This window comes from Equus asinus, chromosome 26 (assembly GCF_041296235.1).
Source record: "Equus asinus isolate D_3611 breed Donkey chromosome 26, EquAss-T2T_v2, whole genome shotgun sequence".
Classification (NCBI taxonomy): Eukaryota; Metazoa; Chordata; class Mammalia; order Perissodactyla; family Equidae; genus Equus; species Equus asinus.
Genome location: NC_091815.1, coordinates 31445312 through 31471610, shown reverse-complemented (window position 1 = coordinate 31471610; position 26299 = coordinate 31445312). Strand labels below are relative to the sequence as shown.

Genomic DNA, 26299 nt, shown 5'->3' with positions numbered 1-26299 from the left:
CAGGAAAAGCCAAAAAAGCACCCCAAGTAACAAAAGTGTCCCCTCAACTTATCAAGGCGCCTGCAGAGGTCACGCGGGTTCCACATTTACTTACACGGTTTATGATCGAAGTGAATTCAGTGCCACTTCGAGAGAAATCCTAGCAGTATGGTGATGCGTTTCCTCACCAAGGCATCATCCCGGAGAGAGGTAAGAGCAGAGTAGAGAACAAAGAGCCTCAAAGCCCATACAGTAATCAATACATCAATTTACATGGGAAACTAACCAAGTCCGAATACAGTCATTGTCCCCATGGCTGCCCCAGCCCACTGACAGCTACGCCAGCTCCCCGTGGACGGGCTGTTCCTCTCCAACGCCACCGTCACGGCCTGGGTTGTGCCCTTTCTTGATTCCAAAGCTTGGATCATCGTGAGCGTTTCCTCACTGGTCTCTCCCAGGCCAAATCATCGTGTACCAAGGCTCTGTGTTAATTTTAAAAGTTTTTGTCACAACACTTCCACCGGAGTTTGCCTCCAACCACCCTTCAACAAGAGCTCCCGGCCCCAGCTAACCTGTGCCCCGAACATGCCTGGTGCACGCGCGCCTCCACACCCCCACACAGGTGATCCCTCACCTGGAATGCCATTATAGTTCTTCTCCACCCTTCTGAACGTCACCAGCTCAAAATAATGCCTTCTCGGCCCAGCCCAGTGTGACAAACGGATCACCCCCAAGCAATGACCGCATTCATCTGGCCACACCTGTACTTCCTATACTCTTCTCTGTGTCACCAGAGCTGGAAATCTGCAAACCACATTTCCCAGCCTCCTTTGCCAGCTGGTTCTGCCAAAGGCTGGAGACTCTGGCAGGAAGAGCGATACGACACTTTTTTCTGCTACTGGTCTGTGCGCAGCAGCAGCAGCAAGCAACCGTGAAGGACTGCGGGCGCTGCGCGCGCACACACTCTCGCAGCATCTGCGCTCCTGCTGAATCGCGGCAGTGTGGCTCCAACAGCAGCAGCCAGTCAGCAGCTCACGTCAGCCGACTCGCGGGCTCCAGCCCAAAGGTGGCTTCCTGATCTTGGGGTAACAACTCCCTTCTCCCTCTCACACCTCCACACACACCCTCCTCTCCTTCTTTTGCTCCTCCAGCCCTCCTAACATCTCCCTAACAAACCCCTTGCATTTAAATACTTCTCTGCCTGAAGTATCTAGAGTGGTGCCCACTTTCCTGATTGGACAATAACACACAAAAGTAGATGATGTGGAAATGAAAACAGCAATATCAACTGAGATGGAAAATGAGATATAAAATGGCAAAAGAATGAAGACTGCCAATTTCTTTTTAAAATACCATACGATGAAATCCTGGAAAACATCTCCCTAGGTATATTACAATGTAAGTTTGCAGTTCTAAAGATTAAGATGCCAGTTTAGCTATATCCTTAGCTGCACACTTTTCTAAAAGGAAGGAAGAATCACACCTCTCCACAGCCGAGTTTCTATGGACTAGGGAGAATCGAAAGAGTCCTTCTTTTTCCCCAGAACCTCAGACATGGGAGGTCCTTCTTAGGTTTCTGGTGTCTGACTGATAACTCATATAAAGCTTCAGAATTCACAGAAACTGGGGGTGGAGGCCAAGTAAACAGTCACTCTCGTTCTAAAAAGCAACTTGAAAACCAATCTCAACCACAGCACTCGGCAAAGGGTTCCGGAGCTCCTGCAGCCCTGAAACGCAGCCCCTGAGGGCAGGCGGCGGAGTGCCACTGGCACACGGGGCAGGCGTTTCTGCCTCGTCCTCGCTGAAGCCACCACTGACCCTGGAAAGGCCACTGTCTACACTTCTGATGAGGGCCTCTATTTTCTGGTTAAGATCACACCTGAAAATCCCATTACAAAAAACTGCCCAGAACGTGGTTCAATCACCTTTCTTAGGCCGAAGAACTGAGTTCATCTCGAGCAGAATCAAAGCTCTGGCTCCTGAAAGTCTGTGGCTTCCCACCTGCTCAGCGATCACTCAGATGTCGCCAAGTCTTATCTTAAATTCATCTTCAGCTATTATATTCAACCAAGATAAGGGAATGAAGTGTTGGACGGCATAATTTTTTTTAAAGGCTAAATAAAAGCGGCTAACTTCGGAGGTTAACAACGATTCAAACCACACCTATGGCCCGTCATCACATCATCTGCTGACCCAGTTTTCCATTAACAAAAAATCTTTCATGAAATGGAAACCTTGGGGAAGACGTAAACCCCAGCGAGAGCCCAAAGAAGCCGGACTCTCGCCGACTGCCAGGCTGACTGGGGAAACTGGGCCATCGGCTGTCGTCATTTTCATACTGCATTTGCCAACACGCCTAACAGATAAACACTTGAACATTTTTAGCTGGTCCATCATTTCTCTAACCTCCTTACCCCAGGAAACTATGTCCTGCAACCCCATTTAAGCATTTTCCAAGTATTCGGCACAATAAACTCCTTTCAGAGACTGGCAAATGAAGAGTTCTGGTAAAATGGGATTCAGTGAATGCCTCATAGGTAATCAACTCTCAACAAGATGGAACACACAAAACCCATCCAGCAATTACACAACCCTATCTTTCTCTGATAACGGGGTCAGTGCTTCACAGGGATGGCTCCAGGCTCGGCCCTCATTTAACACCTACTGAGCCTTCCTGGGGCCTGGTGAGAACCGGGAGGACCATGAGAGCAGGAGTGCCACAGCCATGTGCCGTCTCCTCACTGCACAGTGAGTGGGGTAAGGGAAGGAACAGCCGCTGGCCTAGAGCCGGCTCTACAGACACATGCGCACACCACTTGTTTTCCCACTTAATTATCTCTCTCTCTCTTTTTTTCTCTTTCAAAGATTGGCACCTGAGCTAACGTCTGTTGCCAATCTTTTTTTTCCTCTTCTTCTCCGCAAAGCCCCCCAAGTGCATAGCAGTATATTCTAGTTGTAGGTCCTCTGGTTGTGGCATGTGGGACGCCGCCTCAGCGTGGCCTGATGAGCAGCGCGAGGTCCGCGCCCAGGATCCAAACCGGTGAAACCCAGGGCCACCGAAGCGGAGCGCGTGAACTCAACCACTCGGCCACGGGGCCAGCCCCTAGTTACCTCTCATTTATGTAAGTAATAACAGCAAATATTCACAAGCCAGGCACAGTAGCAAGTGAACAATACGCATATGTGATTTCATTTCATTTTTCACAATAACTCAACAGGCAGGTACTACTATAATCCCCATTTTATAGATGAGAAAACAGTCTCAGAGAGGCCAGGTGACTCGTTCTAGATGATCCAGCCTCCTGTGGCCCTAGCTGCCTGCCTCTGAAGCCTATGCGCCTGGCTGAACCCCACACTGCACTGCTGCAAAGACAGAATGGGCAAAAACAGCTGTGCAGCTGGAGTTTTCCCGAGAAAACAGAAGTGGCTAGTGCTGTAATCCACTTTCTCTCTAGCAGCGCTCTCCACCGAGAGGGGACAGTCTCTCACCTACCCACAGGCAAACCTTAGTAACACACTGCCCCAACGACGTCTGTGTGCCTAGGCCGCTCACAGTACTATTCTGAACCTTGCCCTCCAGCTTCTTACCTCCACCCAGGAAGGGTAGGTGTTCTCTTCATTCCATAAACAAGAAAACTGAGACGTGGAAATTCACCGGCTCCCCCAGGTCAGAAGGATTCACTATGCTGTCTCCTCAATGGGAACACTGATGTCACCCAAGACTCACGGAAGAAACAGAAAGTCTACCATAGTTTTAATCACAAAGACCATTTCCAAAATGAGACTTGATGGAAAACAGTTGTCTGTAAACTTCAGTAATTTGCAATTAAGGATTAATATAACTTTAGTTGCCTGAGCATTTAATTGCGAGAAAACATTAACTTGCAACTTTCTTCATTTCTCAAACCATGGAAGGGAGAAAATGCTATAGGACTTAACCTCATTTTTTTTTTTCATCCCATTGAAAAATTTCATTTCTACTCACACAGAAAGTACACCTGAAAAATCACCAAAAAAAGTAATTATGTGACTTCACTGTTCTGGAAATACTCTTTCAAGCTTCCAGAAAAAGCATCTTTCTTATCAACTGGACAACAGTGTTCATATGAATCTTGAGGGGCTCGGCCCCCTCATAAGGACGATCATAAAATTAAATACCATGGGAAGAAAATCAGTCTCAAATTTAAAGGAATTAAAGCAGCAATGCTAAAACCCAGTGGGGAGGTGGAAATCCATCCCTCTGCTCTCAATCTCAAGAACTCACAAAACAGCAGACTAAGAGGACACAGGAGACAGCAGGGAAAGACCCACGTGGTTCCTCTCAGCAAAAGTGAAAAACACCAGGATACAGTGTAAACAGTCAATTCCACTTACAGTTTCAAAGAAAAAAACAAAACCAGTGCAAAGAATGAATCCGAAGCAACATTTTATTCAGAAGTCAAAGCTACCTTAGAAATTTCACATCACTACCTCACACTCAAAAACTCTAACTTCAAGGGAGGAGTCTCGCCTTAGCAGGTCATTTTCGACAAATCCTCCAGATCCAAAAGGAAGCTTTGACTTTGCCCGTGAGTTTCCAAGTTGTGTGGAAAATAATCTTCCTTGAAGTCCACAGGCAATGGATTGCATCCTAATTGCATCATTTGCTCTTTGTTTTGAGGCTACTGGGGACAATTTGAAGGGCAAGGGAGTTGTGCTTGAAAATCCTCAGGCTAATCACAAAACGGAAGCAAGTGGAGAACAAGGCATCCTGAATTTAAGGTCAAGAAAGCCCCAAATCGGGCCCAGCCCCATGGCTGAGTGGTTCAAGTTCTGCATGCTCTGCTTCGGCGGCCTGGGTTCACATACTCGGATCCCAGGCACAGACTACACCACTCACCAGCCATGCTGTGGAGGTGTCCCACAGACAAGAAAATAGAGGAGGACTGGCACAGATGTTAGCTCAGGACTAACCTTCCTCAAACAAAAAAAGAGGAGGACTGGCAGTGGATATTAGCTCAGGGCAAATCTTCCTCAGCAAAAAAGAAAAAAAAAAAAAAGCCCCAAATCAGTAGAGGAGTTTGGTTTTCCCCAACATGCAGCCTTCACCAATGTGAAACTGTATTTAAGAAGTTAAGAGCTGTCAGTCTGACATCTTTAAAAAAAAAAAAAGATGGGGAGAATTCAAAAGAAAGGCAGAAACAAACCTAATGTAGACACACTTTAAAAATATTTGTAAGTCAATGTACTTTCTCCTCAAATACATTTTTAGTTGGTGAAGATGGTATTACAAATCTACATCCCAATCCTGTTAAGGGATTCCCTTATAATGGAAAGAATTAAGTCCCCGAATCTACCTAAACCCTGGGATCACGACTTCACACTCCTGCTGTGCAAAAAGCTTCTATCCAATCTTCCTGTGCTAATTTGCTTACAGCATGGTGCGAAACCTCACTGGGGACTGGCTAGTGTAAAAATGCTGGCAGTGACCTTGGCACACATTTCAAACATTTTTAATCTGTTTAAGTTCTAGGTCAAAGGTGGAGAGAGGGCGGTACTCACAATAAACAAGAGAAGCGCGCTTTATAATCTTCAAAATGCTTTCTCACTTAATTCTCACACCACCACCAAGCAGAGGCTGGTGTGCATTCTCCAGATCACAGAATGTGTGTGTGTGTGTGTGTGTGTGAGGAAGACTGGCCCTGAGCTAACATCTATGCTGATCTTCCTCTACTTTATGTGGGATGCTGCCACAGCGTGGCTTGATGAGTAGTCCTAGGTCCATGCCTGGGATCTGAACCTGCAACCCCAGGCCGCCGAAGCGGAGCACGCCAACTTAACCACTACGCCACCAGGCCGGCCCTGGATCACAGAATTTTAAGGCTGGTGAAGGGACTAACATCCACCCAATACATTCCACTGGAACAGAGGCAGAGGGTCTTGTCTGGTGGCTCCCTACTGTATTCTCAGCACCTAGAAGAGTACCTGGTACACAGTACTGCGCATCAACATCAACTTTACCAGACTTTCAGCAAGTCCAGTCCACGTTCCGCGGAAGAGAACCCCAGTCCAGAAGTGCCACGACCTGCCCACGGCCATGATGCTGGCTGCGTGTTCCCCACTCTCCCGCTTCCCAGTTCGCGGTGGGTTCCTCCCCCTACTCAGGCTGTCCCTGAGGCTAGAAAGGGTTCCCCAAACTCTCGCCCAGAACTCAAAACTCGCACTGGCATCCGGTCATTTTTCACGTTTTCACTAATTGTAACCTACACCCTTTTCCTCCCTCACGCAGGTACCTGGTTTCTTCCTACGCATCACTCTTCACTCTAGCTCCACGGTCCTTTATTTAGCGCCTAAGTCTATACAAAGGACCAGCCTATGGAGGATAAGAGACAAATGAGAGTCAGTGCTCTCAAGGGACTTCCAAGCCGACGACAAGAAAGGCAGCACCAGGAAGGAGCTCTGCAGCACAGAGAACTGGACCTGCAAATTATGGGGGACGGCGGAGGGACCAACGTGAGCAGATAAAACCTGAACACGTGTCCAGGGGACAGCAAGTGGTCCGGGAGGACTAGCAGACTGGCAGCTCCGGCGCACGGGGAGGCGCTGAGGGGCACCCCGGAGGCCACCCGCGGAAAGAACCGACTAGGAGGGCAAGCAGCCGGCACCGAACTCTTCAGGCAGTTTCTGACTCCCTCCTGATACCTCTCCTTCTTTCCTACTTGCCCCACTTCCTCTCTGCCAAAAAAAAGCACAGAAAAGCTTTTGAGTATTCACTCTGTAACTGCATTATCTTAAAAGTTCTCTTACTAACATCTTATTAAGATGGGAACTTCAGGATCAAGGGTGCCGCGTGCGCTCCACACCCCTCCGATCAGCCCCCCATTCTTAATCTCTTGGCAGTGCAGGATCCCTCTGACGATCTGATGAAGATCTGGACCCTCTCTCGGCAAAACGAACTTACACAAAAATTCAGGAACCCCAAATTAAAACTTGCCCCAGCAGAAATTATGGAACAAACAGGCCAAAAAAAAAAAAAAGACTTAGCCACTGTTTCTAATACTAATCAGGAGCACCCAATTCCCTCATTCACATAAGTAGAATATTCTTTCTTCTGAGTGACAGAGTAATTATCCTTAGTGAATAAATAAAATGAGGGAATGTCTCCAAGCTTTATAATCCTTCCCCACTAGGAACGATACAGCTTCCTTTATCGGGCCCCACGCTGTGACAGGCCCACTGAAAAGCAGCTGACAGGCAGCACATAACGCCGAAGTCCTATATGGCGGGTGACAGCTACAGCCCTGTTTACACACGAGGAAACCGAAGCTCAGAGGGGTCAACGGACCCGACTCAAGGCTGCCCAGCTGGAAAATGGCAGAGCTGCCTCTGGAACGCTGGCGTATTGACTTCCAAAGCCCATCCAGACTGCCTCCCAGCAGAGGAGACCTTGTCACCATATTGATTACGGGGAGAGACCAAAAGCTACTGCCATCTCCTAGTAAGTAAACAGTCCAGTCCAAGGGTCCAGTCCAGAATCACACACCCTCTAGGTGTCCAATAAATACCTGCTGAGTGACTAAGGCAAAGAGAACCTCGTCCACAGGACGGGGAAAAGGTGTCAACAGTTTTTAAAAGAGTTCCGTGTGAATGCATGTGTCACAGTCTGGGCCTCAGTCACTGTCGTGATTCCGACTAGACCTCTCCAGCTTGGCAGGGGCCCTGAGCACCTAACCTGTTAAGACGCTCGCCTGCGAAGGTCTGCAACATCTCAATTAGGGAATGAGCAAAATCAACAGTGAAATTTCAGTACAACACACAGTCTAGGTCGCCCTTCGCCCGTGTTCCTATTCTCCCTGTGCGTCCTCCAAGACTGCAGCTATGACGCTACAAGACAGCGGCTCCCACGAGACGACGAGCTCCCATTTCTGAGCAGTCACGTCGTGCATCACTGGAAGCCTATGTAGGGCCAGGACCTAGTCATTATCCTCATTATATGACCACTGCTCAGCGAATATAAAGACATTTTTACCAAACAATGAGAGAACAGATGAAGGCTAAGAGCCATAATCCTAGGCTTCCCAAAAAGGGCAGTTTCTACAGTCCTCCCTTAGCCGTTCGACAGCAGAGCTCCTCGCACCTAGGACTCCTCACACAAGTATGGGGGCAAGACAGAAGGCAGCGCCCGACCTAGAGTGCAGAAGGAAAGGGAGACCGACGTCCGAGGCCACAGGTCCCAGGGGACTCTAACCCAGCAGGACTAACCTTTTTTGGGTCATGGATTCCTTTGAGAATTTAAGGGAAGCTACAGATCCTCTCTCCACAGAAAAGAGACCGACCCCAACTGCAGCATCGTGGACACTGCCCTGTCCCAACCACTTATGGGGCCACACACCCTCGGGTTCACAACCTTTGCTTAGAATCTGCATTTCTAACTAGAGGCAATCCAAAAGCAGCGACCACGGTGCCGTCAGAGGACGCGAAGGGAAACTGAAGACAGAGGCCTTAGCCCCGGCAGCGCCTCACTGCCCACCAGGGCCCCGACTCCTCCTGCTGCTCCAGGTCCTTAAGGCAGGGTAACAAACCGGGGGGAAGGATGCTCCAGCTCCCACGAGAACGGAAGAAGGCCAAAGGCAGGGGCCACATCTGACAGTAGCTTGCATTCCAACCAGGGCTGGACACAATCTACATATTCATAACTGTGGACTGCTTTACTAAATAACACATCTAAAATACTCTACACGTTATACCTTATCTCTTAGAGAGTGAAATGACATATAAATTCATGTAGTACAGGAAAAGATAACGATACATAACTAGCAGATTCTGAAATAAAATATTTTCCTAAATTGGACCCCTGGGAGCTTCAAATATAAGAAAAAGCCTATAAATGATGTGCTTTCTGGGGCTGGCCCCGTGGCCAAGTGGTTAAGTTCACACGCTCCGCTGCAGGCAGCCCAGTGTTTCATTGGTTCGAATCCTGTGTGTGGACATGGCACTGCTCATCAAACCACACTGAGGTGGCATCGCACATGCCACAACTAGAAGGACCCACAACGAAGAATATACAACTATGTTCCAGGGGGCCTTGGGGAGGAAAAGGAAAAATAAAAAAATCTAAATTAAGGGGAAAAAAAAAGACGTGCTTTCTCATCTCTCTAGTCCTGATTTCTCTCTCTCTGGCGGGGACTTGCAACATTGATGACACCTACATTGGTATCCAGTGAACTGCGGCCACCATTCCCTAAAGGCCTGCGGGAAACGGCCAGGGGGCCCGAGAGGTGTGACCAGGAATCCTGCTTCTTCCCGTGGAGGTATTTATCCAAGAAACATTTCCTGAACATGAGCGTCCCAGATTCCTGGGTTATGTGCTTAGAGAGAAAAAGATGAAAAGCACAGCCTTTGCCTTCAAGGAGCTTAAGGTACAGCTGGAGAAAGAGAAAAGAAAAGAGGCAATGGGAACAGAGCAGGAAGCGCCAGTCGGGGGTAAACCCAAGAGGCAAACGTCCACAGGGGGCTGACCAGTGAGGTCAGGGGAGGCCTTCTGAGAGCTAGATCGAAGCCTGCCCTGGAGAATTAACAGGAATTAGGTAAGCTTGTCTTTGGTTTTCAGAGGTTCTTTGTTTCTTGCGGTTTTTGCTTTGGTCCAGCTGTGGGCAGGGAATGGCAGGAGAACAGACAATAAACACGGAACAGCATGTGAAAAGGCCCAGAAGCAAGGGTCTCTGGGAGAGCACAGTCATCCAACTCGGCAGGGACACCCGTGCAGGGAGGGAGGGCACAGAGACAGGCGGCGCTCCTGGAGGGCCCTCAAATCCCATTTTATGCACACCCCCCCTGGTGGAGTCACAGCCTTGAATGCTCTCGCTTTTCCCAGCTTTTTCTTCTTTTTTAACTTATTTTGGAGTAATTTTAGATTTACAGAAGAGCTGCAGAGATTAGAGGGTTCCCGTGTGCCCTTCACACACTTCCACAATGTTAAGAGAACCAGCGTACACGTGTTCAAAGCAAAGAAATTATCTTTGGTACAAAAAACGAAACTACAGGCTTTATTTGGATTTCACCAGTTTTTCCATTAATTCTCTTTTCTGTTCCAGGATCCAATCCAAGACCCCACATTCCACTTAATTCAGAGACTTTTTAAAATTCCTTCCTTCACTTCTAAGCACCGGAGTCTCACTGTTTACCATCACTCCCTCCACCTACGCCTGCCCACCCCAACGTCACCAGCCCGATCAGAAGGAAACGCATCATCTCAGAGCAGAATGGAAGTTACCAAAACAGATGACGCAGAGGAGGCAGAACTACTGAGGATTCAAGGAAATTTAACAAAAAGTGAAACCAGTGACATCTTTACACAGGAAAGATGTGCCTGTGCACACACACCCCCCACATCATTTACAAAAAGAACTTGGCCTAAGGTGCTGCTTCCACTATGGAAGAGCAAAGAAATTTAAGCAGACGCGTTTCTGTTTCTTGAGTCTCACCAGCAAGTAAGAAATCCCCTTCAATTTCTCTCTCTTCGAATACCCCAACCACCCCAAGAAGGAGTCAAGCCAAAGTTACTTGAACATTCAACTCATCCTCAAAAGAAATGTGGTAAAATCATCTGGGCTACAGAAGAGGAGCGCAGGCTGACTCACCCTCCTTTCCCAAACTCGCACTAAGGGAAGGGCTCCAACCGCTAGGGCAGAATTCCATTGTCACAACAATCTTTACGAAAGCGCTTGACCAATACTAGCCACACTTCTTTCTGTTATGTTTACGAGCTGCATTCTAAGCCTCCATCTCCTAAACTCCTAAACCTACAACAGTCTTGATCAACGTCGATTTCTAGAATCAAGGATAAATCCTTACAGGAATCACTGCAACGTCAATAAAAACTGTCAATTTTTTCTACAAATTAAAACACAATTGTTGGGTGGTGAACATGATGTAACCTACACCGAAACTGAAATATAATGTTGTACACTTGAAATTTATATAATGTTATAAACCAACGTTACTGCAATAAAAAAATAAATAAGAAATTTTTAAAAACACAGTTGTTAACAATGGTTATTCTTGGGAGGTAGAATTTCAGGAATATTTTAACTTTCCTTACAGATTTCAGCCACTGAAGGCTATTTAGCAAACGTCCATCACGCACATAAGGAGCACGGTCCTGAGCCAGAGTCAGGGGAAGAGGAGAAAGGAAACCCGTCTCTCGTGAAGCACTCAGTCTACATCTGCGCTCTCTAATACTCTGGCCCTTGAAATTTCAATTGAAATTAAATAAAATTGAAAATTCAGTTTCTCAGTCCCACTAGCTACATTTCAAAGAGAAATGTGGCTGGTGGCTACTGTAAAGGATGGTGCAGAAAGTTCCACCCACTGGGGCAGATCTCAAAAGCTCTGATGCTCACTCAGACGCTGGAAACAGAGAAGGTGATGTGGGGAGGGCTTCTGGGAAGACGTGCGTTTGGAATGGGTATTAAAGCCAGCATTCCAGGCTGGGTGACGACAGACAATGCAGGTCACTGGCCCTTCCCTTCAGCCTCACGCAATACCAGAATTTCCAGGGCTATTCCCCAAAACCAAAAGCAAAATACTTCAAGGAAGCATCATAGAAATGAACTGGCTTTGACTGTATTTTGCTAAGATAAGCTGAGATGCAAATACCCTAAAATGAAAAAACTAAATTCTAAAGTCCAATTAGGATCTCAGTAAAAAGGAGGAAGGGAAAACGGAACTGGAATTAACTGCGAGATCATTCTGGAAATCTTTAACGAGTAAGCTAAACTAGGGATCAAGGGGACAAACCAAAGAATGCACTATGCTCATGCAAATACCTTTCAGTCAGTAGGAGAAACATTTCCCAATAATCAAGGTCGCTATGTGAAATCACAGGCGATTAACCCCAGAGAGAGAGAGAGAGGAGACAGCACATGCACAGAGCCAGACCGGCAGAGCTCTGTAACAACTTCGTACTTTCCAAGGGGCGGGGTCAAATTTCCCTTCTCTGAACCCACCTACATTACCTAACCTGTGCCTCAGTTTCCTCGTCTGTAAAATGAATACAAAGATAATACCTATTTCTGAGGGCTGTTGATCAAAAGTAAAAGGGCCTCCCTAGGGGTGAGCCCACAGAGGAGAGGGATGTTGCAATGACTGTCATATTAGGAGGGGGGTCTTGAAAAGTGCCCTCCGTCCTAAGCTATATAGACTCCTTCCACCAATGGCCCCTGGGCTAATATAATGCCCAAAGCCACAGGCGCACAGCTGCCAGCACCTGGGCAGGCCTTAGGGTTTAGCTGTGATCCAGGATATCAGTGTTCAATTTTTTTCAAACATCTGTCGTGTCTGCCCAGCTCTTCTACTCTATTCTTCATTCAGGCATTCAATAGGAACCCATGACAAGTTAGCACTTTACTAGGCAAAGTGGAAAACAAAAAACCAAAACTCTAGCTTCAAGAAGTACAAGACTACTCTACTTCTAGGAATTTCTCCTACAGGTATAATCTCACACGTGCAAAATGATATATATTCAAGTTTTCCCTGCAGCACTGAACACGAGAGCAAAGAACTGGAAACAAATTAAATGCCCATCAACAGGAGAGCGGCTAATTACAGTCAATTTGTATAACGGAATCCCACGAGGCTGTAAAAAAGAAGGAAGAAGGTTTCTTTATGCTAACACAGAACAATCTCCCAAAATCCTAAGTGAAGAAAAGGCAGGCGCAGAACAGTAATTACAGCACGCTCCTGTTTATGCAGAGGGGTGGGGAGGTCATCCATATTCATATTTACTTGTTGTATGCGCGTAAAGTATCCCCGGAAGAAAAAAACCTCCCTAGTAAAAGACGATGTCTCTGAAGGGGACAGGGGTGGCTGGGGGACAGGGATAAGGAAACAGGAGGGGCGTAGCGCGATCACGGACGCTGAACCACACAAACATATCACTACACAAAACTGAGTGATACGCGGAACACCACCAGCAAGGTGCAAATGGAACACCGCTGAGGACAACCCCAGGCAGAAAGGGCTGGGAACAGCGCCACTGAGGGGACGCGGACGATGTAGGGAAGTCACCAACCAGGGAAGGCTGGTGAGGGCGCTCTCCAGAGGAACAGGCCTCCTCAAGGACAGAGGCCGGGGAGAACACAGCACGTCCTGGAGAAGCAGGGGGCGGGACGGCGGGACGGGCCCAGCTGTAAAGGACTTCGCGGGCCGGCACGACCCTCTAGACTTTGCCTTGTAGCAAGCAAAAAGCACTGGAGGTTTCTAGGTAGGGGTGCAACCGCCAGCCTCTTGTTTAATGACTCCAGTGACTTGGAGAGAGAGTAGATGACGGAGGAAAGGATGGAGAGAAGGACACCTCCAAGGAGACTTCCGCAGCCAAGGGCGGCCCCCGCCTTCCTGGAATTCCCAGCGGTACACAGCACAGCGGATTCCACTTAGCTGGCACCCAGTGAACCCTTACCTTCCCACTGGAAAATAACGATCCCCATCCACCGAGCACTTGATAGGCCGACACTTCCCATACATCCCCTCCGTTTCTCACAACAGCCCTGTAAGGTAGTGTCTTTGTTTTACACCAAAGAAAACCAAGCCCAGAGAAGTCAAATAGCTTGTTTAAGGTGACAGAAAAAACAGAGGAACTGGGACATGAATCTGTCTATCTAAACACCTGTCCACAATTATCAGTGTTGGCCTGTGGCAAAGTTTCCCCCAGTCTATGTAAAAATGAGAATTAGACCCACATACGTACACGTCGTCATAAGGCTGCCAACTTCCTTGAGAAGGGCTAGCTTTTACTCTAATATTGGATCCAATTTTTTAAATAAAACAATGCTTTTTCTTTTTTTAATGCCGTCCTCGTCCAAACTAGAAACTGGTGAGTCTGTATTTGCTCTCCCACCCCATATTCTTCAACTGGTCTGTAAGAGCCCAGGCCAGGCACTGTCACACTGGCAATGACCCCGATGGAGCACTCACTGTGACCCAGGCATTACTTTGAGCTTCTTAAACACACTCTCCGTTTTAATTCGCACAAGAGACCCTGTGGGTAGACACTACCCTATCCCCCTGTTATAGATGAGCTGCCTACAGCACCAAAAGTCTAAATGTCCTGTGAGGGTGCAGAGGCGGCAAGGGGCGGGACGGGGACCCAAACCGAGGCCGCGTGTCGTGATGAGAGAGAGTAACGGTATTCGGCAATACCAAACAGACCCCAACTGCTATGCGGCCCGTGACGCAGGTTCCCATGTGTGAGACACGTCCCGAAAGACCCTAAAGCTGACTGCTACCTGGGCCAAGTGCCGAGCTGACAGACGGCCAGGCCACGCTGCTCTGAGGACCCAAACCCGCGGCCGCCCGCGCCTGGCAGCGCTCTAACAGGCGGGCCACCTCGAGGGCTGAGGCCCCGCACCGCTCCTCCATTCTCCGGAGACCCAAAGGCGGGCCACCTTCCCGGACGCGCCACGGTCGCTCGTCACATTCAGCTCTCAAAAAATCTGCAGTTACAACGCAGAAAGCCGGCCCGTGGCCGAGTGGTTAAGTTCGTGCGCTCCGCTTCGGCGGCCCAGGGTTTCGCCGGATCAAATCCTGGGCGCGGACCCGGCACCGCTCATCAGGCCACGCTGAGGCGGTCCCACATGCCACAACCAGAAGGACCCACAACTAGAATATACAACTACGTACCAGGGGGCTTTGGGGAGAAAAAGGAAAAAAATAATAATAATAAAATATTTTTTTAAAAAAGAGGAATTTAATAAAAATAAAATTAAAAAAAAAGAAAGAAAGAAAGCCTTTGGGGCAGGCAGAGTAGGTATTTAGGGCCATTTTACAGATGAGAACTCAAATTAAAATGACTTGTCCAAGGTGACAAAGTTGGTAAGAAACGGCAGAAAGGTTTCTTTGCATCACTTGAGGAATCTAAGAATCTAAGGACTGAAAAGCCCCAGAGACCTTACTTTTTCCAGGTTCTCTCAAAAATTCATAACTTTAACTGAAGAAGTATTGTACTCCTATTGATGAGTTCTGGGATAAAGGTGATGGGTTCAAGAGTAAATGGCAGAACCAGAACAAAACAGAAAAGAATCCGGCGGCAGTTCCTTTCCCCCTGACGTCTGCCTTGAAGCCCCTCGCGCTGCAAGCGGGCAGCGGGTCTTCCCGACTCCTCCCTGGGAAAGCAAGCACGACCATGTGTGTGCAAAGGTACTGCTAAACGACAACAATAAAAACACACGAACTTTCTAGAGCTCCAAATTATTCCTCAATCAAGATAAAAAACGAACTTGGACCACTTTCTTCACCAGTTCTTTCTCAGCGTAAGACGAAGTTTATCTTCCTAGCTGCATCCTTGTGTTGAAATGTTTAGTCACACTTAATTCTTTAAGATAAGATCAGGGAAGAAATCAGGCCACTGGCTTTCTAAATTTTTCACTTTCTGGTACAGAAACAGGGTGCTCCTTCTGTTACCTGTAAGGGAACAAACTGCTTTTGTTTTCTAAACAGAGTATCAGCTCTCTGCGAGAGGTGGCACGGTTCGTATAACTGGTGCTCGAAACGGTGTGGACACCCACACGCTGGCGGAATGGGGAGGAAAAGGGAAGAACAGAACTTCTCTCCCTATGTCTCTACCCTCTGGACCTACAAAGAATTAGTTTCTCTTTTCTGTTTAATAGCTCTTCGTTATTTAAGTTATTTAAATAAAAAGTAATTAAATATATTAAATAAATAAAACTACTTAAATCTTGCTTAAAGATTTCTGGCCTGTAAAAGGGAAGATATAACTAATTTCATGGCCATTCCTGATTTTCTTTTTTTTTTAAAGATTAGCACCTGAGCTAACAACTGTTGCCAATCTTTTTTTTTTCTGCTTTTTTCTCCCCAGATCCCCCCAGTATACAGTTGTATATTTTAGTTGTGGGTCCTTCTAGTTGTGGCATGTGGGACGCCACCTCAGCGTGGCCTGATGAGCGGCGCCATGTCCACCCCCAGGATCCGAACTGGCGAAACCCTGGGCCGCTGAAGCGGAGCGCACAGTCGCGGGGACGGCCCCCCCATTCCTGATTTTGACCAAGAAAAGGAAAAGACAATATACTAACTGCTCCTTTCTCTTAAAACACGCACAGCTGGGGCCTGGCTGAAGCGAACTGAGGGCCGAGCCGCAGCTACCCCTGTGAAGGAGAGCTGAGTGCGCCCCCTCTGGGGTACGATCAGCTCTGTAAAGCGTAAAGCACACCAGAGAGGGTGGCAGAGAGCAGGGCTCACAGTAAAGGCTCTGGACCAGACCGCCTCGGGGCCCTAGGGCCCTGTGACCCTGGGAGAGCCCCTCTGGAAGCCTCAGTTCCCCAGCTGGGAAATGAAAAGCCCCCACCTCAGAGGGTTACTGTGAGAAGGGCATGAGGGACCCCCGAGCAGGCTCCTGGGACTCAGTAAGCATTGCTGTTATTAACCGCTAATGCTGCTAATATTAATTCAGTTATCGTCCTAAGGAAGGTGCCAGCCTCGCCTCCAAAGGTAGACTGGAGTCCAAAGGATCCCACTACGACGGATGTCTCGCTTTCCAGCTGCATTTTTCTTTCATATTTTCCTTCCTTTTTTATATACATCACTATAGTTAACATCTTTGCACTACAGTCGTGGCGCTCATCTCTATTTCTTGGTCCCTATAGAGTCTTATAAGTAGACCAAGGATTGTATGTCTCTTAAAACATTGCCAAACTGCTTTCCGGAAAGTTCACACCAGTTTGCATGCCCGACAGTCCCATTATGATATCAACAGCAGTGACCACCACCTATTTCCTTTTAATTCCCAGCACAGAGAGACCAAAAAATCTGGAATTACAACATCAGCAGGGAAGATCTGTTATTAAAAGAATGCTTTCAACACTTGTGGTAATCTGTAAGAGATCACTATTCTTATCATTCTTGTATCTTTATTCTGATCATTCTTTATCATCTACGTGACCTTGAACAAACTTGGTGAAGTTATAAATATCGTCCTACTCATTCACATTCGTATATTAAAGTCATGACTTAGGTGCCCTACATAGACTCTCAGATAATTTCCGACTTATTAAAAAGAACCGAGTAGGGGCCAGCCCTGTGGCACAGTGGTTAAGTTTGGTGCGCTCCACTTCAGGGCCCAGGTTCATGGGTTGGGATCCCAGGTGTGGACCTACACCACTCAACAGCCATGCTGTGGAGGTGACCCACACAGAAAGTGGAGGAAGACTGGCACAGATGTTAGCTCAGGGCTAATCTTCCTCAAGCAAAAAGAGGAGGATTGGCAACAGATGTTAACTCAGGGCTAATCTTCCTCAAGCAAAAAGAGGAGGATTGGCAACAGATGTTAGCTCAGGGCTAATCTTCCTCAGTAAGGAAAAAAAAAAAAAAGGAACTGAGTGGAAAAAGAAATTATGCCCCATCATATTAAAAAGGCATCTGTACAACATGTAGAAGATTCAGAAATGTACACTTAAGATTTATACACTTTTCTAAATGCAATTTGTACCTTAACTTTCTTAAGGAAAATATAAAATTTACAAAGGGGATCTCTCCACAAGAAAATACATGTATTCCTTGTGTCCACACACATTCAATCACGCCTACTTCAGCTAACGCTGCCATTTTTCAGCGTGTGGGGCTGCTGACTAATACTGGGCATATGCCAACAGCTGAGACCCACGCCCACCGCAGTCAGGGGCCTTTTCCCCTTTTTCCTCATTTATCAAAGGTTTTATCTGCATTCCTCAACTGAGTGACCAATCAGAGGAGAGATTTCCTACAGGTCGGCAGCATTAAAAAAAGTATTCAATGACTTCAGGCTGCTGAAGATATCACAGACGCAGCATCCACCAGCTCTCCACCTGTGACCTCACCAAGCATATTGAGAAGTAAAGACCCGGTGACCCTTTCGTCCCCAAGTACGCAGGTACACTATTCTCAGTGAACGCATTCCCCTGAAGTGAAAGCCACTCGAGCTGAAGACACAGCCGGCAAGAATCTAATCATCTCGTATTAGTGCACGGCTGACTTTCATTGGTACACAATCAATTTGTTACTGAACAAAGAATCCTTTTTAATTGCCAGTGGCAATTAACAGTAATCATTTTCCTTTGTCTTAGCCTAAGTGGCGCAGGCTGCAACAGATGACGCCGCGGGTCTGACCTTTCTTTTAAACGGAGATGGGAGAAATATAATGCGACAATATATTCTTTAATTTTTCTACACTTCAGGAGGCTACTAGCTGTAGCTGGCCAACAGACTTTCACCCCAACGTTATTTAGTAACTTTCTGAATTGCAGTTTTTAAAGAAAGTATTATAGTGAGCTCCACACAAATAAGTCAAGGGGCAAAGTGTATTTTTATTTATACATTTCCAGTTGCCTAGAGAGTTTTCTTAGGAAAAAAATCTCTCAATTAGGAGCTATTCAGATACTTTTGTATTTGTCAAAGAAAATATAAATTTAAGGAGTCATTACGTGACCAAACATTTCTATCTTCTTTCTGTCAGACAAATTTATCTGCACATAGTTCTGTTATACTTGCATTTGAAGCCAGGTCAGAAATAAATGCCCAACTTTTTCAATATGCTGACTAGAAAAACAAGCTGGTACTTGTGGCTGTAGATTCTTTCCAAAATACTGTGATACAGAACCTACTGTGTGCTCAGCCTCTGAAGATGAAAATCTTTAATATGGGACTGCTGGGGCTGGCCTGGTGGCTTAGTGGTTAAGTTCGCACGCTCCACTTTGACGGCCTGGGATTTGTGGGTTCGGACCCCAGGCACAGACCTACACATGGCTCATCATGCCATGCTGTGGAGGCATCCTATATACAACAAAGAAGAAGACTGGCATGGATGTTAGCTCAGGGACAACCTTCCTCAAGCAAAAAGAAGACTGTCAACAGATGATAGCTTAAGGCCAATCTTCTTCACCAAAAAACAAAACAAAACAAAAACAAAAACAAAATATACACACACATATATATATACGGGACTGTCTCCCAAGGACCCAGAAATTAACCAGAATAGTCTATCCAACATTTACTTCCTTCACCCCACCCTGTATGATACAGTTAATTGTTTATAACTGGCTATAAATTCCTCAAGGGGATGAACAGTAGCTTAATCTTATATCCCAGAGAGGCAAGGCAGCCTAATAAAATGAACACAGATTTTGAAACCAGACAGACATGGATGGACTCATCCTACCACATATCAGCTGTGTAGCCCTGGTCAAGCCCCTTAAGATGCATGTATATATACACGTACGAGGAGTAAATGCCAACCAGAGGGCATGCCCTCTAAGAGTTTAAAACCTAAAAATGGCCATTATGGTTGGTACAAGGAAGATGAAGGACTTAGGCAAGTCTGGCTACTTTCAACCAAAAGAAATTCCCTGTGACGCTGCCTCAGGGCTGGAATACCTGGGTCCCTGCTAATCTAGCAACTTACCGGAGCTCCTTAATGTCACAGAAGCAAATAAATGAAAATCAGACCGACAGATGCCAAAAGTTATTTTCAAGAATTCTTCACAGATGAAGCCTGATAAAGCATTGCATCAAAAATTAAACAGAAATAAACTTTCGGGAAGATGAACATGAATGATTTGTTTGCACTTCTTAATACAAGCAATTCGAGTGCTATTCAGACCCATCGCCATTTGAGAGCTGGGTCAACAATGACTCAGCTTGAAAAACTCCATATTGTTTTTAAAAGCAATGTATGGTTTTAGTTATGCAGTTAATACAATCTGGATGCCCCTTTCCCCCCAAATTATAAACTAATTTTCATGCAAGTGGCTGAAAAAGCAGCGTTTATCTTATATTTGAAAAAGTATACATCGAAGGTAATCCAATTCATCTGACCACATCCCCAGGGAAGGGCCCCCGCCCAGCACTCTGGGTTACAGGACTTGAGGCGGGCGCGCTAGCTAAGCCAGTCCCAGTCCCTTGGTATGTGGTCCGCGACAAGAATCTGCAGTCCGAGCTGGATGGCATCCTGGACTTCAGACTAGGAATGTGAAGTCCAGAGAGGTGAAGAGGTTTCTCCAAGGCTCCAACTAGTTAGGTCAAGGCCTAGCCAAGGTCTCCAGTACTCTTTCAGCTAGGACAGGAAGCCTGTCACCATGCCCCTTGCAAGCCTTCCATTTCCCCATCTGTAGATGAGGAGGCTAGACTAGGCATGATCTTCAAACTGGGTTGTTGCAAACCCAAGGGATTTCTGCTGGTCACCTTCCCTCCTCAAGCAGAGAACCTCTGAGTTTATCTATCTCACAAGGTGTGAAAGAAAAATTTTAAACAACTAGACCAGATGATCAATAAACTGTCACACTGACCGGGTAAATGAACACAGCGTTTAGGCTGCCAGGTGGTGAATGACAACAGTCACAGGAGATCACAGGAAGGCCCCACAAGAGGGCTAACACCTCTCAGAACACCACAGCACACCCAAGATGGGGAGGCCGACCAGACCACAGAGACAGACAACCACTCTCCCTTTTCAGTCTCCAACTGTGACGATCTGACGTGTCTCCCCACCACATACGGACGGATGAAACGCCTATGAGGCTGCAGTCTACAGCAGCCTCTGTGCAACCCTCACTCCTCCCAGACTGTCCTCTGCCAGAAGCCACCACCAGGCCCACGGGTCTGCACAGGGGACAACTTCTTCCATGTGTCCTCTATCAAAAGGAATGACTATTTTCTGATTCTGTATTGTCCTACACACATGCTCTGGCCTCCAACAAAAAAGGGGAGATGGGTAAGGGAGGAGGGGCAGAGCCAAAACGAAAGGTTAAAAAAAAAAGGGAGAGGAGCTTTGAGCAGGCCAGTATTACAAAGATTCCACAGGCAGGGAGAGCCCTTCAAGACGTGTTACTAGGGGCAAACACTCGTCCACCGCCATCTCCCGCTCCACACCCCACCCCCAACTGGCACACCAACTGTTCCAGAAGGCCAAGGCTACCACCTCAGATCTCTGTAGCACCCAATGCCGCGATGGAAGCAAACGCGACAGTGGGGAGGCAGCCTCCGCGACCAGCGGAGAAATCTGACAGTCTCTGGAACATCAGTTACCAGTTTAGGAAGAAAAATCAGCTCTTTGTTCTTCGTCTCCTCTCTTCCTATTATGTAAACTCGGGCTGTGGGCATGCAGAAACTTTCTGGGCTGCCAGCGACGTTACAGCTCTGGAACACAAACTGAAGCTGTCCTGCACACACAGTTGTTTTTATTCTTAATTAGCTGTCACTTCCACATTAAGAATAAAAAACAAAACGCTATTTATACCGACATGGGGAGCATAAACTCTAAAATAAATTCAGAGAATTAATCATGATTCACAAAGCCAAAATTCAGAAATGAAGAGACACCAACAGAAATGAACTAAAATTCTTTAAGTCAATAATGGCAAAGACACATGCCACAGATAATTAGAATGACCAGACTCTGCCTGTCGGAAAACTTAGAGTCCTGAGAAGTTAGAAGATAAAGGCACCATATAGACCCACTACCGAACCCCGCCTCCCGCCCCGGTCTCCTATACAAACGCCCTAATATTGGATGAGTCAACGGGCCAACTCTGTAGATGACAAGGAATGTTTTTTCTCAAATATGTTCACAGAGAAGTATTTCTAAATAAGTGCTGAAGTAAACAAAGTCTGATCAGAGCTCAGTTAGGAAATAAAGTCCTTCCAGTAAACGCTCCTTCACAGCTGGACGGCCGTTTTAATACGCAAGTGCCGCAGGGGAAAAGAAATCAGGCTTTTGATTTACTTAAGAAATAAAATAAATAAACCGAGAACATGCAAAAGGTTCTCTCCCAAGTTAAGGAAGGAAGACGGATGGCCGGCGTTTCTGTAAAAAGCACCTCTTCCCCGGCATAAACCTCCAAACCTGGAGCCCGACCTAAGGGCGTGGAAGAAAACAACCCAAGGAAAGGGGCTGAGGCACAGTTCCCAGCAATAAGCCCCAAGCCCCAATCCTGTCCGCCAGTTCCTGGCGCCCTTTCTCACTCTGCCAAATCAGGTGGCTCGGAAGACTTGGGGTGCGGCAGGGCTCCCTCGGAGACTTCCTGAACACCAGTGAGTCCCCCCATCCAGCACGGATCTGCCCGGAGGGAGCCATTCAGCTCCCGGCTGGGAGCGCCTGCAACACCAGAGGGCAGAAACCCGAGTGACACTTGGCACTCTCTCTTTCAACAAACAACCGCAGAGCTTTGCAAACCCAGGCCCTCACTGTGCTGAAGACCAGGAACGCGGAGCCTCCCTGGGGCAGAGGTGAACGAGAAAGAAGCCCACCCGCCCCACCCTCCCCAGAGGTCACCCTGCACACCAGAGGCCCTTAGGGAGGGCAAGACGGCAGCTCCTGCGGCCCCAGAGCAGTAAATACCAAGCGTGGCCACAAGCTCCCGATGGGACTGAGGGGAACTTGAGAGCTGGCATTTCCTCAGCCAGGGGTAAAACAAAAATACGACTTGTCAGCTCGAAAAATCCAGAAAAGCACACTCCTAAGTGCTCCCAAGGGGTGCTGGCCTGGAGGTGGAGGGGGGAGAGGGTACAACTGCCTCTTGACAATGGCTCAGAGGCGGGAGGGAAAGTGAGAAGGAGAAGAAAGACCTGTGAGCAGCTGCACTCTCCTTTTCCGAAGGACACAAAGCTGCAGAGCCCAGGGAGCTGAAGGGGCTGGGGCGCAAAATGGAGCGAGGAAGAATATGGGGCAACGGAAAGAGATCTAGCCCCCGCGCCCCACTAACCTTGGTAGAAGTGGGGGGAAAGGGGGAGACACTCCCAGGCTCCAGAGAGCAGCAACCCATCCCCCCCCACAATTTCTCCGGATCTCCCAGGATCCCTGGGGATAAAACCCTGAGGGTCAGGGCACTGGAGCAATCTGCAGTCTACATCAGAGCCCAGAGAACCCCGGGCCCAAGCCAGCCCCTTCCCCTCCAAAGCCGAGGGATGGAGCCCAGAGAGGGGCCTGCCTGGAGGGGGGAAGCCCTCCGGGGGAATGGAGGGTCCAGGCTGCGGAGCTGGGAGAAGCAAGCCTGACAGGAACTCAAGGGGAAGAGAAGGAGCCTGGCAGGGCACAAGGGGGAAGAAAAGGTGCAGGAGGAAACAAGTCCATCAAAGAGAGAACTTCGAGAGGGGAATCAAAAGGGAGGGAGAATCTACCCAAGAACTGGGGGGGGGGGGGGGGGGGGCGGGAGGGTAGTGATAGGAAGGAATGTTTGAGAAGACGTTTCTAATACTGGGCAGAATCGAAAGAAGGAGAACTCAAAAAGGAGGGAACAGGGATGGCAAAGAAGGAAGGACGAATACGAGCAAGGAGAGGGTGGAGGTTGAGAGCTGAATCAAAATGGTGGGGGGAGAGAAGGCCAGGTGGAACAGCAAAAACTGAAAGGCAACAGAGGTGGGAGGCAAGTACAAGAGGACCAGAGTTCAAGAGGCCCAGTCCAGCAGAGGCCGGCGGTAGGCAAGCGAAAGTGGGTCACAAAAATAGGTGGGCAAGTGGACAGCTCCAAAAGGGGCAGAGCTGGGAGGAAAACACGAAATAAAGAGGAAGGGGCAGAAGTGAACAAATGAGAGAGCAGGTGCAAAAAGGATCTGGGGAGGCCTGTGAGATGCAGAATGGGGAGGGAGGGGGGCCGGGTCAGAGGAAACTTACCAAAGGTTGAGTTAAGTAAAGGGCAAGTCTGAGGAGGGCCAAAATGGAGAGGAGAGGACTTGGGAGCAAAGAGGAGGCGGGAAGCAAGTCTTCAGCAGAGAAGGGAAGGGGAGTCAAAGAAAGGGGGAGTAAATGAATGGACGAGCTCGAGAGTGCCAATGAGGAGAAGGGGAGAGAGGAAAGCGAAAGAACCCAGGGGCAGAGCGGGGGCCTGCACAGCAGCACTGGGGCTGCGGAGAGGGGGGGTGAGGGAGAGGAGGCAGGCAAGCGAAGGGCCGGAGGAGAGCTGCAGGGTCGCAGAAGGGGGAGGAGGCTGCTTCGTGGAAGGCAGAGAAGGAAAGCAAGCAGGGTAGGGGGCACAGCAAGATCCGAGTGTGGGCAAGGGGCAGAAAGGTCTGGAAGAGAGGAAAGGGTGTGAATGGCAAACGGGAGCCAGGGCTGAGAAGGGCAGGAGGCAGGCGCGATGCATCCGAGTCCCAGAGTGGGGAAGGGGACAGAAGTGAGGCACGGAAGGGGCAGAGCGCCGGGGGGCATCCCGGGAGGGGCAGCAGGTTCCGTGAGCGGGCCCGAGGGTCCAAGAGGGAGATGAAATTAGGTCCAAAGAGAAGACCTGTGGGCAGCAGCGCCAAGGCCAACAGGGTCTCAGATGGATCTCCAAAGAGGGGGAACCAACCGCAGTTCCTAAGGGGACAGCTCCTGGGGGTGCGAGAGGAGGGGTCACAGCAGATGGGTCAAAGAAGGGGACAGCCCCGAAGGGTGGGGAGAGCGGAATCGGAGACGCGGCAAAGAGTCACGAATCCCAAAGTGGGGGTCCAGAACGCAGGGATGCAGAAGGGTCCCCGAGGAGGTGGGTCCGGGATCACTGCAGAGTCCAGGAGGGGCGAGGGGCATCACGGAGCTGCCTGGGGTGGGGTGGGGGGGCGCAGAACTGGGAGGAGAGAGGCCGATCTGGGGGGGGCGAAGGCAGACCCCGAGATCCGCACGGGTCGGCGCGGGGCAGCGGCGGGGCCAGCGGGCCGGGGCAGGGCCCGAGGGCGGGCCGGGCCGCAGCGCGAGGCGGCGGGGCGGCCGGGGCCCGGGGGGCTGGGGGCCGCTCGCGCCCCTCCCCCTCCGGCTCCTCCATTGTTCGCGGGCTCCGGGCCCCGCCGTCCCCGCCTCCCCCTGGACCCCGCAGCGGGGCGGCGCCCGGCCTCGCCGCCGGGGCCCGCGGGCTCGCGCACTCACCAGCCGGGCGCTCAGCGCGGCGCCGGCCTCCGGGATCCCGGCAGCGGCCCCGGCGGCCCCGGCGCCATGTTCTGCTGCTCCTCGTCCAGCGGTGGCTGAGGCGGCGGCGGCGGCGGCGGCGGCGGCGGGGGGCCGGGCGGACCCTCCCTCGCGGGCTCCCTCCTCCGCCTCCTCCACCTCCTCCTCCCGCCGCGCCGCGGCTCTCCCTCGGGGCGGGGGGCGGGGAGGGGAAGGGGGGAGGGGCGGGAACCAGGGGGAGGGCGGACCAGCCTCGCTTGCTCCCTCCCTCCCTCCCTCCTTCGCAATGGCGGCGGCGGCGGCGGCGCCTCCTTCCTGCGGCCGCCGCTCCCGCGAGCGCGCCCCTCGCTACTGCGCGTGCGTGGCGCGAGGACCGTTGCAGGGGGATAACGGCCCCTGGGCGCGCGCCGCAAGGGGATGACCGGCGCGGGGCAGGGGAGAAGCGAGAGCGCGTGCGCGCCCCAGGGGCTCCTTGCCGCCGCCGCCGCCGCGGCCTAGGGCTGAGAATGGGCGCCGAGGACGCAGTGCGCGTGCGCCCCAAGAAAATGCCGCTAATGCGGTGGCTGCGGCGCGAGGAGACCCGCGACCCGGCAGAGGGAGTGCGGGGGGCGAGTGCGCGTGCGCTGGAAGGGCTGCCAGCCGCCGCAGCCCCTGGCGGGAGGCGGAGGGAGTGGCCCGCGGGAGGCGCGCGCACCCTTGCGCGCCCCAGAAGCAGCCAATGCCCCCCGCCCCCCCGTCGCGCTAGCTCTTGCAGAAAGCGGGAGGGAGAGGCATGGCCCGGCTTTGGGGGCGGGGGCGAAGGACGCGATCCCGCTCGCGCGGGACCTCACCAGCCAATGGGAGGCGAGGGGAGGTGGGTTTGCCGCGCGAGCCGCAGCCCCCGGGATAACGGAGGAGGACAGAGGGGGCGACGTAACGTGGGGCGGTGGGGTGGGGCTGAGGAGGAGGTAGCGCACCCAGCGGAGGAGCTGATTGGGGGACGTGAGGAGGCGTGGCCCGCCGCAGCCCAATCCCAGCGGCTCATTTCGTCGTCCCGGAAGAAGGGGCGGGGCCGGGGAGCGCGTGCTCTTTCCCTGACCGTGAAGGAAATCTGCGGGCAACGCGCGCGGTAATGCAACTTGCTCTGCAGTCGGCGACCTTCTTATCCCCGGGAGAGGGGCCAGGGCCCGGCCCTGCGCGCAGCCCTGGCCTCCGAGTCAGCAGTGTACAAATGACTGCAAATCAAATGTCAGTTGTGATGCCTGGAGCGGAAATAGTAGTGATGGGGGGGGCAATGCTGTAACCCTTGAGTTCCTCTGATCTGAGGAGGGGTTCCTCTGGGACCCCTCCGGAAGTACGGATCGTGGAAGATGAACATTCTGGGCGCCGTGTCAATATTTATGGAATGCATGAAGAAAGGCTGTGCTTCCTATTGCGTTCTGTGTTTCTTTCCTCAGTCTTTTCATC

At 50.0% G+C, this 26299-nt stretch overlaps 1 protein-coding gene across 1 annotated transcript in view; it reads right to left on the bottom strand.

The window, feature by feature from the left end:
• The window catches only part of ARHGAP35 (Rho GTPase activating protein 35), a 111044-nt gene extending 85409 nt beyond the window's left edge, over positions 1-25635 (bottom strand). The window contains exon 1 of the mRNA XM_070499406.1: positions 24836-25635. The gene's annotated coding sequence lies outside the window, so the exon portion shown is untranslated. The remainder of the gene's footprint in view (positions 1-24835) is intronic.
• Positions 25636-26299: the final 664 nt, after the last annotated feature.